Source organism: Vombatus ursinus, unplaced genomic scaffold (genome assembly GCF_900497805.2).
Source record: "Vombatus ursinus unplaced genomic scaffold, bare-nosed wombat genome assembly UNPS02000577.1, whole genome shotgun sequence".
Classification (NCBI taxonomy): domain Eukaryota; kingdom Metazoa; phylum Chordata; class Mammalia; order Diprotodontia; family Vombatidae; genus Vombatus; species Vombatus ursinus.
The window spans coordinates 25,018,003-25,023,600 of NW_020940355.1; positions in this window are offsets into that span (position 1 = coordinate 25,018,003).

Genomic DNA, 5,598 nt, shown 5'->3' on the forward strand with positions numbered 1-5,598 from the left:
TATTGGACAATACTCCTCATTGTGGAGTGGTAGGCAGGGTGTGAAGCTCTTACTAGTAATGAAGTCTGGGCCCAGAGCTGGCCAAGGTACAGCCATTGCTGTGGGGTGATCTGGAGGCAGGGTGTATATATGCTGAGGGTATAGTGTGGATGTGTGTGTGTGTGTGTGTGTGTGTGTGTGTGTGTGTGTGTGTGTGTGAATTTTCCCAGGGGTGTTTATGTAGCTAACATGAGTACTTGGATGGTATTATAATTCATCTGATCATTCAACCAGTTCCTAATAGACCTACATGTACTATCTATCTGGTCCACATCTCTTCATCTTGTTCATAAGGATAACATGAATGATTGTCAAATGCTTTGCTGAAATCTAAGTCTCCTTTTTCTACAGCATTTCCCCTACTTTTACTTTTAAATTGTTGCTTTAGTGTCTAGAACATTGCCCAGAGTGATTGCCAAGTACCTGCTCTTCAGTGGCTTGGTGAAATGACTTGGCAATGTCAAGTTGTTTCTAGTTAAGAGTTCTGGCACTACTTATGCAGAGCACGTAATAATTCAAATAGAAAGGAAGAATTGTGAGAAAAATTCTTAGAATACAGGCAGGAGGAGGAAAAAAAGCAATGGTTGTTTATAAACATAGAAGAAAATAAATAAGAGAAAGCAAAATGAAACTGTTTGTTTGTTTGTGCCATCGGCTTAAAGCATTTGTTCCTGAATTGATTAAAATGTGAGGCAAATTCCCTACATGTCTAAATTACTCTAAGTAGGTTAGGCACTTAAGGAGGACCAATATTTGGTAGTTTAACTGTCTAAAAAAGTTAGAGTTGCTGATCTGAATTGCTGGGGGGGGGGGGTGAGGTTTGATACTGGGAGTTTTGTACACAAATGAAATCACAGATCTGGACCTCCAAAAAAAACAAACCAAAACACCCCTGCCCAAACCAACCACTACCATCACAACAAAAGTAGAAGTTTAAAAACTTTAATGTACCTCCTTAACTTCCTAAGTATTCTGGAGAATGCTTATTGTTGCATTTTTGCAAAAAGTCTTGCATCAAGGGATTTCAGAGAAGCTTCTAAGTGTACACTTATACACAGAATGCACACTCATCTGAAAATGTTATATAGGTGTACCCTATTGTAAGAAAACCATTGCTTATTTGAATTGTTTTTGAAATTGTCAGTTTTTAAACCATTATTAGCATCTCTCTCTCTCTCTCTTTTTTGATCAAATGTAGGGCAATGGTAAACTTTTAAATAGAGGCCTTTCCCCCTGAATTCTGCTACTTTTATGCCTAGCTTATATGGAATAGAGAGGCAATTTGGGGAGGGGGAGATATGCTGTGTTTGGAGTGAGAGGGACTGAGATTAGTTCTCTTGCTTACTGTCTTTGTGACCTTGGACAAACATCACTTAACCTCTCTGGAACTCAGTTTTCTCATTTGTAAATGACAGGGTTGGGCTAGATGATGTTCAAGGTCTCTTTCAGCTAGGCATCTATGATCCCACGAACAGAAACACAAATGCCAAAAAGATTACACACATATGAAAACGCACACAGACACCAAACACATCAATAATCCTTGGGCAGGGCTCAGTTTCTCAGAGAGGTATCTTGTGGCAGTGGAGGGTTGAGGGGAGAGTCAAGTTACAAAACTTTGTGGAATAGAATTCTGTCCTAATTTTATTTTTATATGATATTTTATTTTCCCCCAATTACATGTTAAAACAATTTTTATAACTTTTTTTAGTTGAGTCCCAAATTCTATCCCTCCTCTCCCCCTCCTTCTCCCTCCTCCTTGAGATAGCAAGCAATTTGTCTATCCTAGTTTTAAAGTAGACTCATGCCTTTTCCCCCTTTCCCAATTTATGGAATCATAGGTCCACATTTATTAAAACAGTGAAATATTTGAGAAGAATCTTAGAAGGATCATCCAATTTCTGAAGCACATACTTGGAGTTTTACTGACAATGAATACACTTGGATTTAAAAGAATGAAGTCAAGATCGGTGGTTAGTAGAGTGGTCACAAAAATACATCCTCCCCTCCCCCCAATCAAGCAAACAAGAAGACAAGAAGTATTTATTGCTTACTATTTGCAAAACACAGAGGTATTAAAGGAGATAATTCTCTACCCTAAAACTGGTTAAGCTGATATTCAACCAACAAATCACTTAAGCAAATAAACATTTATGAAGTATTTATTGTGTGTCAGGCCCTAATGGTAAGTTCTACAGAAACAAGGAAAAAGTAAACACAATCCTTGGCCTCTGGGAGCTTACATTCTAATGAGGAGAATGATATCAAACAATCAATTAATAAGCATTTATTTACAAGATTGCACATGTATAACCAATTAGATAATTGCTTACTGTCTCAGGGAAGGGAGAAGGGAGGGAGGGATAGAATTTGGGACTCAAAACTTTTAAAAAATGGTTTTAAATTGTTTTAACATGTAATTGGGGGAAAATAAAATATCATATATTTTTAAGTTAATAAACATTTATTAAGCACTTACTATGTGTCATATGGGCAACTAGGTGGCTCAGTGGATAGAGTGCAGGGTCTGGAGTCAGGAAGACTCTTCTTCCTGAGTTTAAATCTGGATTCAGACAACTACTAGTTGTGTGACCCTGGGCAAGTCACTTAACCCTATTTGCCTTAATCCAATGGAGAAGGAAATGGCAAACCACTCCAATATCTTTACCAAGAAAAACCCATAGGAAGTTTTGGCATGCTATGGTCTGAGAGCTGGACATAGCTGAACAACAACAACATATAAGGTAACTTTAGGAAGGACTAGCAATATGGGGGACCAAGAAGGACCTCCTACAGGAGGTAGTTGTTGAACTGAGTCTTGAAGGAAAACGAAGTGCCTATGTTTTATTTTTTATCATATCTTTTCTGTTATTTAAAAAGTCATTTCAAAAGTAGGGGAGGTAGTAATTCTGCCCTTCCCCCATTGGAATGGAAACTTACTAAACCAGGTGTTGGATTAAGTCTGTGGAATACCAAAATATCCAGTCAATTGAATCCAAATAAACAGAAATCAAGCAGTTCAAGCAAGAATACAATCATATGCTTTGTTGTTGTTTTGTCTAATAAAACAGCCAACTGACGGATGATTGTTTTTGTACCTTTTAAGCAAACTGCTGTGGCATTAGCAGACTTAATTCCAGGGTTCCAGTCTTTTTTAAGGGATAATTTACTTTTCCTATTAGCCAATCTGGGGTATGTGTGTTGGGAGGAGGAGCTCATACCAGAAAGTTGGTTTTTTTTTTCTGTCATGGGGGAGAGATTTTCAATGTATCTAATGTGCTCTAATATGTCTAAGATGTAAAATGTTTGGTGAGCAAATGACACGCCTTCCCCACTGGCAATTGTCCTATATCTTTGCCCTCTTTCTTGATTAAACTGCTTGAGAAGGCCACATAGTGTCTAAACTTCCTTTCCTCTCACTTTCTTTTAAAGTCTCTACAGTCTGTCTTTCAATCTCAATTTGACCAAAACTACTCATTTCAAAGTTACCCACCCAGTTGCACTTTTTTGGACTGGGCTCCCTCATGTCCCCACAGCTGGGTACCTTCCCTTCCCTTTCATTTGGTATTCTCCTTAACTTCGGGACTCAGCACTCTCTCTTACTTCTTATAGCCAATCTCTTGCCAAGGCTCGTGGATTTCCCTTTTGTAACATCTCTTAAATACATTCGCTTTTCTCCTTGGACATTGGTGCAAACCCTCATCACCCCTCACCTGGACTACTACAATAGCCTCCTGGTTGTTCTACCTGTCACAAGTCTCTCCCCAATCCAGTCCATTCTCAACTCAGCTGTCCAAGTGACCTCCCTAAAGCTTACATACAACCATATCAACCTACCTGAATTTGAGAAACTTCCAGATTTAAATATAAAATTCTTTGGCATTAAGAAACATTCATACTTTTTTGTCCTTTGCGTTTCCATCTTTGTACACCCCACCTCACCAAGTACTCTGTTTCTCAAACAAGACAGTCCATCTCTAGGCTCCAGGCATTTTTTCTGACTGCTCTCCCTCCTTACCTCTGCCTCTTGGCTTTCCTGACTCCCTTCAAATCCCAGCTAAAATCCCACTTTCTAAAGGAAGCCTTTCCTTATCCCCTTAAATGCTAGTGCCTTCCCCCTGTTGAATATTTCTAATTTATCTTGTGTGTAACTTGTTTGTATATGGTTATTTGCATGTTATTTCCCCCATTACACTGTGAGCTTCTAAAGATCAGGGACCGTCTCATACCTTTCTTTTAATCTCCAACACTTAGCACAGTGCCTGACACATAATAAGTGCTTAATAAATGTTTATGGACTAACTTAGTTTGATTTGTTTCCACTTGGACATTATGACTAGGCCAATAGATTCAACTACCAAAACATTTTATACTAAGCATTTTATTATAAAATTTAAAAATTATCTTTATTTTGAAAGTTGGATGAAATTGCAAATGAATAAGCCAGAAGATGGCGTTGAAGATTAACCGTGTTATTTTTAAACAAGGTGCACTTGTGCTGTTTGAAAAGCTTTCCTTTAATGACTGTTGTTTTGTACTTTTGAAAGCGGAGGATGTGGATGTGTGAGGGAAATGATGAAACTGACTAAACCTGTGCAGAGAGGACACGTGTATGAAAGGCTGAAACCCTCTAAGAATGATTTTTGTTCCAAATCCTCTCCTTCCTCCACCTCTGTCACTTTATCAGTATTTTAATGAAAAGGAACTTAATTGATTTAAAAAGAATGGGGACCAAAATTCAAATTACTATAGTGATTCTTTCTGAGCAAAGATGTTATTTCACAGTTCTTGGCAAGTTTTATTATTTTTATTTTTGTTAGGCACCCCTACTAGGGAGGAGTCTTTCTTTGAGATGAAAACTGATTTCCAAGTGGGAATTAGAGTCTGGGGACAGCAGAATACTTGGATAATTTATTCTCCTTCTTTGCTATCTCTGTAATTTAGACTGGGAGGGGCAGTTTGATATATCCAAATACCCTCAATCCACCTTAATTTAGATACAGTAGGGCATGGACATTTGACTTAGTGTATCTACAGTATGAGAGGCAAACTCAAATAGTGGACAGAAGTATGGCTTTGTAGAAGACCTGAGATGAAATCCTGCTTAGGAATGCTTCCTGATCCTGTGACTCCATAGGGCAAGTCACTAAAAAGTTTCCATGCCCCCAGACAACTGTCTAAGACTAATTTACAAAGCAACTGCCAGGCTGTATCAGCAAAAGGAGTTTGCACAGGGATGAAATCATAGGTCCAAACCAAAGAACAAACAAAAAGTGTGTGTGTGTGTATATTATGTGTTCTCTCTCTCTCATACACACACACACACATACACACACACATTCACACACACACACACACAAAAACTACACTACTGATACAAAGTAGTATCAATTTAAACTTAAAGATTTTTTTTTTTTGGATAGTGCTGCTTTCTTACTTCCACAAATAGGTAGGTTTCTTGGTGTCACTTAGAGGCTGCTGTTAGCACTGCTGGTATTATTGTCATCTTCTCCTTCTTCTTCTTCTTCTTCTTCTTCTTCTTCTTCTTCTTCTTCTTCT